This window comes from Rhamphochromis longiceps, linkage group LG14 (assembly GCF_057381845.1).
Source record: "Rhamphochromis longiceps isolate RC_006_pf linkage group LG14, R_longiceps_female_GT1.1, whole genome shotgun sequence".
NCBI classification, from domain to species: Eukaryota; Metazoa; Chordata; class Actinopteri; order Cichliformes; family Cichlidae; genus Rhamphochromis; species Rhamphochromis longiceps.
Genome location: NC_140570.1, coordinates 37,916,286 through 37,928,483, shown reverse-complemented (window position 1 = coordinate 37,928,483; position 12,198 = coordinate 37,916,286). Strand labels below are relative to the sequence as shown.

At 41.0% G+C, this 12,198-nt stretch overlaps 4 non-coding genes across 4 annotated transcripts; all 4 read right to left on the bottom strand.

The window, feature by feature from the left end:
* Positions 1–3,442: 3,442 nt before the first annotated feature.
* Positions 3,443–3,606, bottom strand: LOC146654682 (U1 spliceosomal RNA). The gene has a single exon (XR_014907426.1). It is a non-coding gene; the product is annotated as a U1 spliceosomal RNA (small nuclear RNA).
* Positions 3,607–5,690: 2,084 nt separating this feature from the next.
* LOC146654681 (U1 spliceosomal RNA) lies at positions 5,691–5,854 on the bottom strand. The gene has a single exon (XR_014907398.1). It is a non-coding gene; the product is annotated as a U1 spliceosomal RNA (small nuclear RNA).
* Positions 5,855–7,116: 1,262 nt separating this feature from the next.
* Positions 7,117–7,280, bottom strand: LOC146654680 (U1 spliceosomal RNA). The gene has a single exon (XR_014907392.1). It is a non-coding gene; the product is annotated as a U1 spliceosomal RNA (small nuclear RNA).
* Positions 7,281–10,401: 3,121 nt separating this feature from the next.
* LOC146654679 (U2 spliceosomal RNA) lies at positions 10,402–10,592 on the bottom strand. The gene has a single exon (XR_014907431.1). It is a non-coding gene; the product is annotated as a U2 spliceosomal RNA (small nuclear RNA).
* Positions 10,593–12,198: the final 1,606 nt, after the last annotated feature.

Sequence of the window (12,198 nt, the reverse complement as noted above, 5' to 3'; positions counted from 1 at the left end):
ATCTGTTGTCTGGGTTTATAAATGTTCTCTTTCTCCCCTCCGATTTGCTATTGTCTTCTCACACCATCTCATCTGCCTCATCTCCACTTCCCATCCACCTTATCTGGAAATTGGCAAAGCATCCAGGCCAAACAGAAAGAAGACACTGCACGCAGATGTGCTTTGTTTTTCGTGTGGTAAGCCGGCTGGTTTGGACTCGGGTTTTGGGAGAGGACAAATAATATAACAAACCCTCAGGAAACTGAGGAGCCAGAAAAACCTGCAGAAAGGCAGACAAGACACAGAATCAATGACACACAAGAATCAAACAGCAGCAGAATCTCTCTTCTGTTCACTTTAATCTCTTTCGTGTTTCCACTTTAGCGCTGTCGGTGGATAGTGTGTTGCCTTAAATATCCAGCCTAAGTCAGACGAAGCTTTGGTTTCTTTCATTATGTCCAGTCAGAGGAAAGTCTCACAAGCCAGAAAGCTAGAAGGACGTTAGTTCAGTGCAACAACTCATTGAGCAGCCTTTAAATGAAGCTACTCTAAATAAATTATATGAATAAATAAATTATATGAATAACAACATGACATCTTGAAGCCGAGACATCAGTATCATATCTGAGACAAGTCAAATTAGTGCATCCTTAAAGCAGACAGTTCTGCGTTGTGATTGGTCCGGAGTCTACGGTCACTGTAGACAATTCTGCATTCATTCATACATTCATTCATTCATTCAATGAGCCTTGTAGATATTTCAAAACCAGGCTTTCCTGTGCTGATAACGGTTTTGCTAGGGACACAAACTATTTGTTCTTTCCACAGTTTGTACAAGAAATATATCTGGCTACTTTAAGCATAAGAATGCAGTTGTGTAAAGGTAAACCTTTTACCAGAGAAGGATGTAAGATAAACAGCACACTGTTAAGGCCCTTTTACATAGAAAGTAGCACTTCGCTCTGAAACCCATCCTTTTCTACTTCTTGCGCCTACAGTCACGCCAAGATCAAACACACTATGAACAAAAACATGGAAAAGTTGATTCTATGCATGTCCGAGTTCAACGAACCCGAGAGGAAAGCACTGTTGAAACAACATAGTCTTCACTAGTAGGGATAGTGCCAAGGCGCTCTCACTGATTAGAGATGCATGTTTTGAAGTGACAGGGAGCAGGTGTATGTAGTCCACGTAGAGCAAGAACAAAAAAAGACATACAGGCAGCACACAGAGGCAAACGCAACACAAATTTTAGACTATTCACTTCAGCTAGCAGTCAGCGCAGTACATGCCACTGTTTGTCTTGTAAAGGACCTTTACAAGACAAACATGAAATAAAGACGAGTGCATAACAAAGATGCCGATTGATTCAGAGATACCGCTGCTTATTGAGAAAAAAAGCACAAGCTCCCACCTGCCTGATCATGCTATGATCAGGCAGGTGGGAGCTTGTGCTTTTTTTCCTCTGTGAAGCAGAAATCCACTGGAAAGAGGTCATTACAGCAAGTAAGCCTCAACAACATGAGCAGGTCAGTTTTAATGAGCCTGATTTATCCTCCAAGTGTGAAATACTGCGAAGCAATCGTTTTACGACAACGTGGATGTTTCAGAAACGTACCAAAGAGTGCCAAAGCAGCCCTAACGGACAGCAATTTCCCCCCCAAAAAGTGCACACGTAAAACTGCGGTGTTAAGCGATGTGGTTGAAAAATTTGGGTCGCCTAACTTTTGTGCTGGTGCGCCTTAAAAAAAAAAAAAGTTAGGTGCACCAGTGCTGAATGTTACTTAATCTTAAACTCAAAAAGCCAGCTGAAAAACTTCCCTACATACGAGTCTGCCCATGACTACACCGCTGTCACACTGCCAGGTTCACGGTGCCCTGAGCAAGCTTGTGAAATTTTTAAATACAACAGGGATAAATGTGAGAAACACGGCCAAGATATTTATAGTGCTATTGAAGAGTATTAGCAAACTGGTGGCTTAAGAAATGAACTACACTATCTTGCTTTTGAGTGCGAACACCAAAGACTGGACTACATAAAGAATGTATGCCAAGAGAACCTGACAATGTAAAGTGGAGGAATATGCAAAATTTAATAATCCCCAACTCACAATCCTGTTTTTTGGTATGATACCAAGTTTGGTTAGTCCTCTGTTTTCTCTTAATCTAACTCCAAAACAAAGCTACACACAAACAACACGAGCAAAGGTTGTCACTGGCCCACAAATGACAGAGGTATTAATAACCCGGGATAGTTTCCTAGGCAACCACAGCCTGAATGCCCGCCTGCAAATGTCATCATTATAAAGAAATGCGCCAGAAGCGAATTGCTTTTTGTTCAGACACTCCTTAATGTGTAATTGCCACAACACTGCAGCACCAACTGGAAAAATACCGTCAGCCTTAATCTTGTTAAAATGACGTTAACGCCATAACCGCATTAATGTGACAAATCTCTGTTAGCGAGTTAGCGCGGATCGCCCCGTGCGTGGGGCTGCACGGCGTCGACGCGGTCAGCTCGTCATTTTAACAAGATTAACGCTGATAGCACTAAAAAAATACAAATTTTTTAAATTCACATGATTACCAACTACAACACTACTCTACCGACTCGCCTGCAGCATCAGTGTTGGCTGATGATTTATCAAACACTCTCTTTAGCTGCGCACACACACACACAGTCCAACAATGAAAGCCTCTGTAAGCACCATGGTCATTTCTTAGTTTTAGTGTTGATCAAATCTGCTAACACAAAGAGCTGGCTAAGCTGAACTTGTACGCCCCTCAGACTGGAACTTCTTACACTTTGGCTCCTTCCTTAGTTGTAGGTAGGTGGTTTTGAATATGGGTTTATTGGTGGAGATGCCTTTACTGAAGTTATTAAATCAGTCCACAAAAAATTATTGCAAAATACTAAACACTGTTTTTTTAACAATTGTAATTGTTTTGTGGCTGTTTTTTTGGTCAGGTTACCGTTTTTATGGTAAAAATACCGGGGTTGGAGAGGCTGTAAAGAACAGTACCTACAGGGCGTTGGTAAACGTTTGTCAATCTGATATAGTAAAACCTTATGAGTGTTAGATTAGTGCACTTTCAGCTATGTAAGCAAAAATAGTGTTCAAGTCACAATAAATAAAATAATAAAAATGCACATTTTAATCTGCAAAATCAAAGATGAGAGGATATTTATTTTTATCCATGTGTTGATTTTTAATCAATACAGGACACAGAATGAGCAAATTCCTTCAGTAATAAAAGTTCCGAGACAAAGAGCAGACCAACTTGCAAAGCTCTGTCTTCCTTTAGTGGAGAACAGGGAGAACTACAAATTGCACTCAACAAATGAGCCACAGCAGCCAGTCCTGACATCACTCACATCTCCCTGAGATACTCAATAAGAAGCAAATCTCTGAATCTGACTGAGTAACTGAGTTTAGGGGTCTGTTTTCTTTGAACATGTGATCAGGGGAGAGCGCGAACGCAGTCCCCCACTACCAGAAATTATGCAGTCGAGATTCCCACATTTGGGGAATTCGCAGGGGTCAGCACAACCGGAGTGCAATGGCTGAGCCTCGCCCTGGGTGAACCACCTTCTTGATCATGGTATCTCCCCTGCCAGGTAAGTATGAGTTGTTCACCTCACACATGGGGGACTCTTTCACACACAAACCCTGCACACTCACGGTGCTCACAATCTCACAATCAACACAAACACAGCCTGCAGGAGGCTGGGACTACACACTATTTATATACACAGGAAGGAGCTTCCAACAGAGCCACATCAGGTTATTTCGTTTAAAATATACGGGGAGTCCTTCCCATCATGCATTGCTGCATCTGCACAACAAAAGCTGACTGAAAGATCACAATAGTTAATCAATTTAACCTCCTTAAATCCACCAACAAACAGGAAGTTCAAGTAACTCCAAGTTAAATCAAACTGCAGCTGAAAACTGTTTGATTCACGTCTGATGTTTAGAAAAAAGGAAAAAACGCATAAAGCGCACACGTTTTCTGCTAACAGCACAACCACTTCCTGTTCCTTTGTTATGTGCTGCTGAACAGTTCACTCTCCTCCTGCTGCTGCCCCCTACTGTCCCGGAGCAGGAACAACACTGTTTATTGCACACACATATTCTAAGAGCTTCCTTGTGTGTAAACAACAGAAAAGAAGGAATAAGATGAGTTTCTGTCATAATCAGACTTAGGGCTGCCACAAACAATTATTTTGATAGTCGACTGGTCACCGATTATTTTTGCGATTAGTTGACTAATCAGATCATCATCCATTGGACGTAAAACGTACAGCTTATTGCACCAGCAGCATCTGCTCTTATATGACTATCATTAGCTTACAGCTTTAAGTGTTTAAGGTGCTAACTAAAAAGAAAGACAAGATGATAGTTTATTAAATTTGCAGATTGTTTCGGTGAAGTTTAACAAACTCCTTGCTATCTCAAATATAACAGGACACCGGAGTATATTCTCCAGCGTCTCACACTTCTGATAATCAGCTGTCTGCTTGACGTTTATTCAGCTGTGTAAAAACTATAACTTTGATCTCAGCCAAACCGATTTACTCAGGAACAAATAAAATAACAGTTTTAAGTTATCTAAGTGACTTATATATATGTTTAACCTGACTAGCGAAAGACGTCGGTGGGTTTGAAAACGATTTGCCGGGAGTCCGGTGTTCTCACGCCTCTAGTGAGCCTAGCCCCCAGCTAGCTATCGAGCTAGTGGGTAACAGACGTCTCCGAAAACGTCGGAGCGCTTTTGAAAATATGTGGTGTCCTGATAAACTGAGCAGATATTTGAGGTTTACACAGCTACATTCTCGCCTGAAAATATGTTAAACGTTTATTTTGTGACCCAGAAAGAATAATAAGAGTAACATTAAAACTAACTAGCTGCCGCCATTGTTGGAAACTGAGCTGGGCTGCGCTATGAATTCTGGGACACAGCTTCTTCTTCTTCGGGGTTTAACGACATCTGGCATGCTTGTACATGCAGTGCTGCCATCTTCTGTTTCAGTCCATTATTACACTCTTAAATCCTGCTACTTATTCCTGCGTCTTTTATGATCTTAGAAAGCTTCAAACGATTTTGATAGTGGACGTAATCGTGACTAGTGGACTAATCGTGGCAGCCCTATTGGCAACACTGCTGGGGAGTAAACTGGAATTAAACGAAACAGAAGCAGAGACCATCTGCACATGCACGGTACAGAGGTAGGGGGATCGGGTAGATCTGATCCCCTGAACTGTGACTGTTGTTCTTTTTCGTTTTTTTTGTCTACATTATATTGAAATGTTTCATTACTGCAAACATTTTAAGAGATACTTATCATTGCTAACATCTTAACAGATACTCTGACCGTAACTATCGTAAAATGCTTTGAGCGGAAGTAGTGGCCTTTCGCACATGCGTTGTACGGATCGGGTAGTGACAAGCACAAAGTGTGAACACTTCCCTCCAGTCCAGAGACAAACCACACACCACCTAACAGAACTCTATCAGCCTCTAGTGGAGATTAGTGGGAACTTTATACTGTGGGAAGATTATTCTGAACAACAGAAAGTCCTGTTTACTGTAGTACTTTACTACAAAGTCATCATTCATTCAGTAACCTTTTCTCTAATAACAGAGCTTTCAGAGACTTGATAAACACCATCTGTTTCTGTTTCTTCTATTTCCTTTGAACATGTGATCAGGGGAGAGCGCGAACGCAGTCCCCCACTACCAGAAATTATGCAGTCGAGATTCCCACATTTGGGGAATTCGCAGGGGTCAGCACAACTGGAGTGCAATGGCTGAGCCTCGCCCTGGGTGAACCACCTTCTTGATCATGGTATCTCCCCTGCCAGGTAAGTATGAGTTGTTCACCTCACACATGGGGGACTCTTTCACACACAAACCCTGCACACTCACGGTGCTCACAATCTCACAATCAACACAAACACAGCCTGCAGGAGGCTGGGACTACACACTATTTATATACACAGGAAGGAGCTTCCAACAGAGCCACATCAGGTTATTGAGTTTAAACTATACGGGGAGTCTTTCCCATCATACATTGCTGCATCTGCACAACAAAAGCTAACTGAAAGATCACTTTTTTCATCCATTTAACCTCCTTAAATCCACCAACAAACCAACAGGAAGTTCAAGTAACTCCAAGTTAAATCAAACTGCAGCTGAAAACTGTTTGATTCACGTCTGATGTTTAGAAAAAAGGAAAAAACGCATAAAGCGCACACGTTTTCTGCTAACAGCACAACCACTTCCTGTTCCTTTGTTATGTGCTGCTGAACAGTTCACTCTCCTCCTGCTGCTGCCCCCTACTGTCCCGGAGCAGGAACAACACTGTTTATTGCACACACATATTCTAAGAGCTTCCTTGTGTGTAAACAACAGCAAAGAAGGAATAAGATGAGTTTCTGTCATAATCAGACTGAACATCCACTCTATGATCACATTACACTACCTGCAAAGCTCATTTCAGCCTTGTAGAAACATCTGCACAGATTAAAGGATGGTGGCATGTAAGGCTACCAGTGGCATGAAGTCGTATATGAGGGACAAGCCCACAAAGTGTGAATACAAACGGTTTGTTCGAGCTGATTGGGCACCGGGTCACATGTGACAGTTTTTTGTGTACACAGGAAAGAGTGAGGTCAACATAAGTTATGGTCTGAGCTGCTCGTCTGTCATAGATCTTTAAACCATTTTCTTTACTCGGTGGTGGCTACACTTTGGCTAACTGTTCTACCAGCCCTGCCCTCTTCCACAATCTGCATAACACACATGCTGGCTGCTGTGGAACCATTAGAGGAAAGAAAAGGGAAAAAACAGGCTGTCTTTCTGCACATGGACAAAAATGACTTTCCTAACACGACTGAGAGGGACGAGCTGCCCTGGATTAGAAAAGAAGCTGCTGTTTGTTAAGTGGATGAACACTCGGGAGGTGACAGTGTGCTCCAGAGTGCACAAAGGACTTCAGTGAAAAGACTGTGCAGCACAAAGCTTTCACTAACATCTTCCTCAAATAACACAACAACGGAGACTTCTGAGCCTTAATAAACACAGGACACTTGCCGCAGTATCTGCTTCCTCTGTTTTCTTTGAACATGTGATCAGGGGAGAGCGCGAACGCAGTCCCCCACTACCAGAAATTATGCAGTCGAGATTCCCACATTTGGGGAATTCGCAGGGGTCAGCACAACCGGAGTGCAATGGCTGAGCCTCGCCCTGGGTGAACCACCTTCTTGATCATGGTATCTCCCCTGCCAGGTAAGTATGAGTTGTTCACCTCACACATGGGGGACTCTTTCACACACAAACCCTGCACACTCACGGTGCTCACAATCTCACAATCAACACAAACACAGCCTGCAGGAGGCTGGGACTACACACTATTTATATACACAGGAAGGAGCTTCCAACAGAGCCACATCAGGTTATTTAGTTTAAAATATACAGGGAGTCTTTCCCATCATGCATTGCTGCATCTGCACAACAAAAGCTAACTGAAAGATCACCTTTTTTCATCCATTTAACCTCCTTAAATCCACCAACAAACCAACAGGAAGTTCAAGTAACTCCAAGTTAAATCAAACTGCAGCTGAAAACTGTTTGATTCACGTCTGATGTTTAGAAAAAAGGAAAAAACGCATAAAGCGCACACGTTTTCTGCTAACAGCACAACCACTTCCTGTTCCTTTGCTCTCTGCTGCTGAACAGTTCACTCTCCTCCTGCTGCTGCCCCCTACTGTCCCGGAGTAGGAACACTCACTTTAATGATTTCAAACTACATTCTGCAGCTTCAGACTCCTCTCAATATTTGACTCTCATTGTTTGACTCAATAGGTCAAACAAAAGTATTTGAACCTGTCACTGCTTTTATTGGAGATTCATTCACATCTGTCTGCATTCAATTTCTAATTGCTCTTGGCTGACGCTCGCTCTTGCCATCTGATTACTCAATGCGATTCCATTTTTAAAAGTCTGCAACCAGTCACATACTTTGGGCATTTCCTCTCTGGGTTGTAAGTTTGCCGTACCCTGAATGTTCACCTTGACCAGTGATAACAGTGAGAAAGACAAGATCGACTGACCTATCAGAAAACACAGATTAAGGACGAGTCCACCGCATGAGCTCCCTGCAGCTCACAGGGACCAAGAACAAATGCTGCAGCTGGAGTTGAGTTTAGGCCCTTCTGCACATAACAAAGCCTGGACTGCCATGACTGCAGAAGTATGCTTCTCCTTCTTAGAGAGGACATCCCAGCCAGTGGAAGAGAAGTATGTGGTACACCTGAACTAACAAATATAAATGTCATGCTTGGTGAAATACACGACAGCTGCAGAGAAAAACAAATGGCACCAAATGGTCAAGATGAGATGCTGCTATCAGCCAGATATCTGGAACTACATCGGACATTCTGCAGAGCAGCATTCCTGTCCACTTTTGCAGTGACAGGAAACAAGACGATGAGGGGGCGATAGCTGGATCAATATTTCCTACTATTCTCCCTCGTCTCACAGGCGACCCTCAGTAACTGTCCAGATCCAAAATCAAATACAAAACCTATTACAGAAGAGCCGAAGCCTTTTCTTACTTTAAATGTTACTTCAATGCATGCATTTAGCAAGAATTACACTTCTTACAGCGAAATAGGGCTGCAGCGATTCATCAAGTATTTTGAAAAATTGGATTATAAACAATCCTCAACACAGTCTTTGCTTCGCTGCTTCATTTAATGCCCAGCTCTGTAGCCTGCCGATGTGTTCAAGGATGTAAACGCGTGCATTTCACATGCATTTGCGACTAAAAGCAGACCTGCGATACAAAGGGATTTAGGAGCAGCGTGTGAATAAAAAGTCTGACAATATTAAGCAAACACAGGGCCCAGTTTTGAAAAGAAGCACTGACATCACCACAGCAACAGTAACGTTACGTTGGACACTAAATTATTATTAATATTAATTAATGTCTACACCATCATAACATCTTGTTTGCAGCAGCATAAAAACTTTGCATCAAAGGCAAACTTCAGACTGCTGATATACTCGCATCGCTGCATTGCAGGCACCACATTCTCCTTTAAAGGCTTACAGACAGAAATTCACTGCACACTTAAACAAGCAGACGCATGAACAAAATCTCAAAGCCTTCCACGAAGACAGTAAAGATTCATTTTTTATATCTTATTTTAGATTGCATATTTATCTTACTTTATTTGGCTTTGACTTTACTTGAGCGCATTTATATATTTTGGCAGCTAAGAAAATATTTTCTTTAAAAAATTACAATTTCAGATGTCACGTAAATACAAAAGGTTTGGGGGTCTTTTTAGAAAAATGAAACAGATGATGGGTAAAAAAAAAACATCAACAGATCAATCTATTACCAAAATAACCCAATAGATGCAGCTGATATAGTCATAGTCAGATTACCAAGGAATGAGCCAACTTTAAGAGAAAAGCGCTTTGGATAATAAACATATACATAAAGACCAAACCCACAGCCCACAGAGAGCTGCTGGGTGACACAGCCACTTATTTCATGAACAACAGAACAGTTTTCATAGCAAGAGATTGTTATACATCACTGGACACAGGCAGACACGTACTAGGGTTTAACATTTTCTCTCTCAGGCACATTCAGTGAAACACATAAAGACGACCCAGGTTCTACTTGAGAAAATAATAGATGGTTACGAAGCAGACTGGACTACTGTAAATAAGACATTTAGTCTCACTGGAACTAGCTGTATAAATGAAGGTTAAATAAATTAAAAATATTTACTGCAAGCAAAATAAAAATATTATCCACCAGCACTGCACCTTTTTCTTCTCTAATCAGAATACTTTAATAATCCTTAAGGAAATTGTGTGGGTTACAGTTGCTCCAGGAGGATAACAGTAACAGACTGAACTAATTAAATAATATAATATATTACAAAGCCTACAAAATATGAGAAATAGCTCTAAATCACAAGCTGCTTTCTGTTTCTACTGAAATAAATGTGCCAATATATAGAAACGGCTATTGGAAAATGATCAATAGAAGACTTAAAGACAATAAATGTAGATGTGGTTTTGTTTCCCACTGTAGATGGATAAATAAACAATTTTCCACGAACTGCAGACAATTTGTTTCCTTGCCAGCTTTAGTCAGGCATTGGAAAATCTCATTAAATACATTTTTTTTAAAATCTACCAAGATACAATTTTTGTGTGTGCTGCTTTGTCTGCAGCAACTATGTGTTTGCATCATTGTTGTGTTGCAACTTAATATAATAATTTGGAATCTAACATTCCAAATTGGTAATCAGCAACAAGAAACCATAAGGGGTCTCAGTTATTCTGGTGCTGTGACCACCTGGACAAACTTTCAATATTTTTTTCACATGTTTAGGGGGGTGCACCGTTCCTGGAGATACTGCAATACCAGGTCGATGCGTGGAGTGGACGGAGCAAGCCCCTATTCCATCTCCCTGTTCCAAAAATCAATTTAATATATGGTCCCCGGGTAGGGGACGTATCAGATATTAAACTGATAAGAACAGATACTACACTTGATCTTAGCCAAAAGGCCGAGAAGCGATGCCGGGAATACGTCGGAGCAGACGGAGTCACTCCCCGCACAGTCTCCCTCACTGACGGTTCGGAAAAAATTCAAGACATATTTCAAGACATAAAACGGTAGCCATAAGGTCATCAGATTAGGTATAACCAGTGTTATGTTGAATCCGGTTTTATTTACGTCTACTGACGTTCGCAAATAAATAATATCTTGCCTTCCGGTACACGTGGTACGCGTCACTCCAATGGGAAACGAAAGCGCAAAACAAGAAATAAACTGCATTTTTAAGCACATTAACGCCGCAACCTATACCCAATACGCCAAGTGAGTGTTATTTTAACTTAACAAAACGGAACAAGCCCATCTGCTTATGTAAATTATTGTTTTAATGATTCAAGTTAGAATACATATATTACGGCGCTTCACTAGCGGCCTCTGGTGGCGCGGAGGGTTAATTGCACTCTTCATGCCCCAAATCAAAACCCAGCAAAGAAATTTGCAGGTTAAAGCAGCAGGTGACGGCGAATAGGTCTGACTACAGATAAAGGGTAAACTCCGGTCACTTTTTTTTACGTGTACAGTTTGTAAAATAAGGCAGAGTGAATTAACAAATAACACGAGCACAGACCCTCCATAAAAGTGTCCACAGATTTAACAAAAACACATGTTAGGGTTAAATTAACTTTATCTCAACTCCTCCACTCTCACACAGCTGTGTCAAATCAAACTGACAACTTATAAAAGCGTCCACTCAGTTTGTGACTGTTACAATGCACGTGAGCACGGGCACTGTAGTACACGTGGAAGCGACATGGCGAAATCGCTGAGAAAGGTGATTAGGGGACGAAAAAAAAACAAAGTAATAATAAGTAAATATGCCTTTAGCGCACTTGGAGCAATTTCATGTGGGGACACGTATTAATTCACCAAAAACACAAAAATTTGAAGTTTTATTACAAACTCAGAATGGCTTAATTTAGGCACGCTAGCTCGCTATTTTAGCTAATCCCCACATTCGTGCTGCGTCACAAAGAAATTTGGTCGAAGACAAGAAATGCACGACCATAATTTACCGCTTGGTAACTTTTATCAGAACATAACAGCAACGTCGGATTAGATAAACAAAATGCCACTTAGTAAAAATGAACTTACCAGAAGTCACCTTCAGAGCTTCAAGGGTTTCTCATGTGCAAAAGCGCGAGCGCGTGAAGTTCGAACATGCGCAGAGGTCGTGAGCTTGGACGCTAGTAACCGGAACTTTTTGTTTTTAATTAATAAATCAATTAACGGACATGCGAAAATACAAAAATAAATTGTAGACACAGAAAATAATAAAAATAAATAAATAAAATGAAAAAATAATTAATGATAGTCTTTGCCACGGAAATAAAAAGGGTCACACTTACAAAAATTGAGTAACGAAAGACTCCTACAGCTGGCGGTTACACTCCTTCAACCATCAGTTTACGAATGGTTTCATTTTAACACATACGAATTTATGTGTCTTAAATTTATTTCACATTAAAACAAAGTCATGCTCTAAATTTGATTAGTCACGTGCTCTTTAAGTTTAACATTTATTTTTTGTATGTTATGCACGGCTCTTATTTTACAATCAGTATTATTTT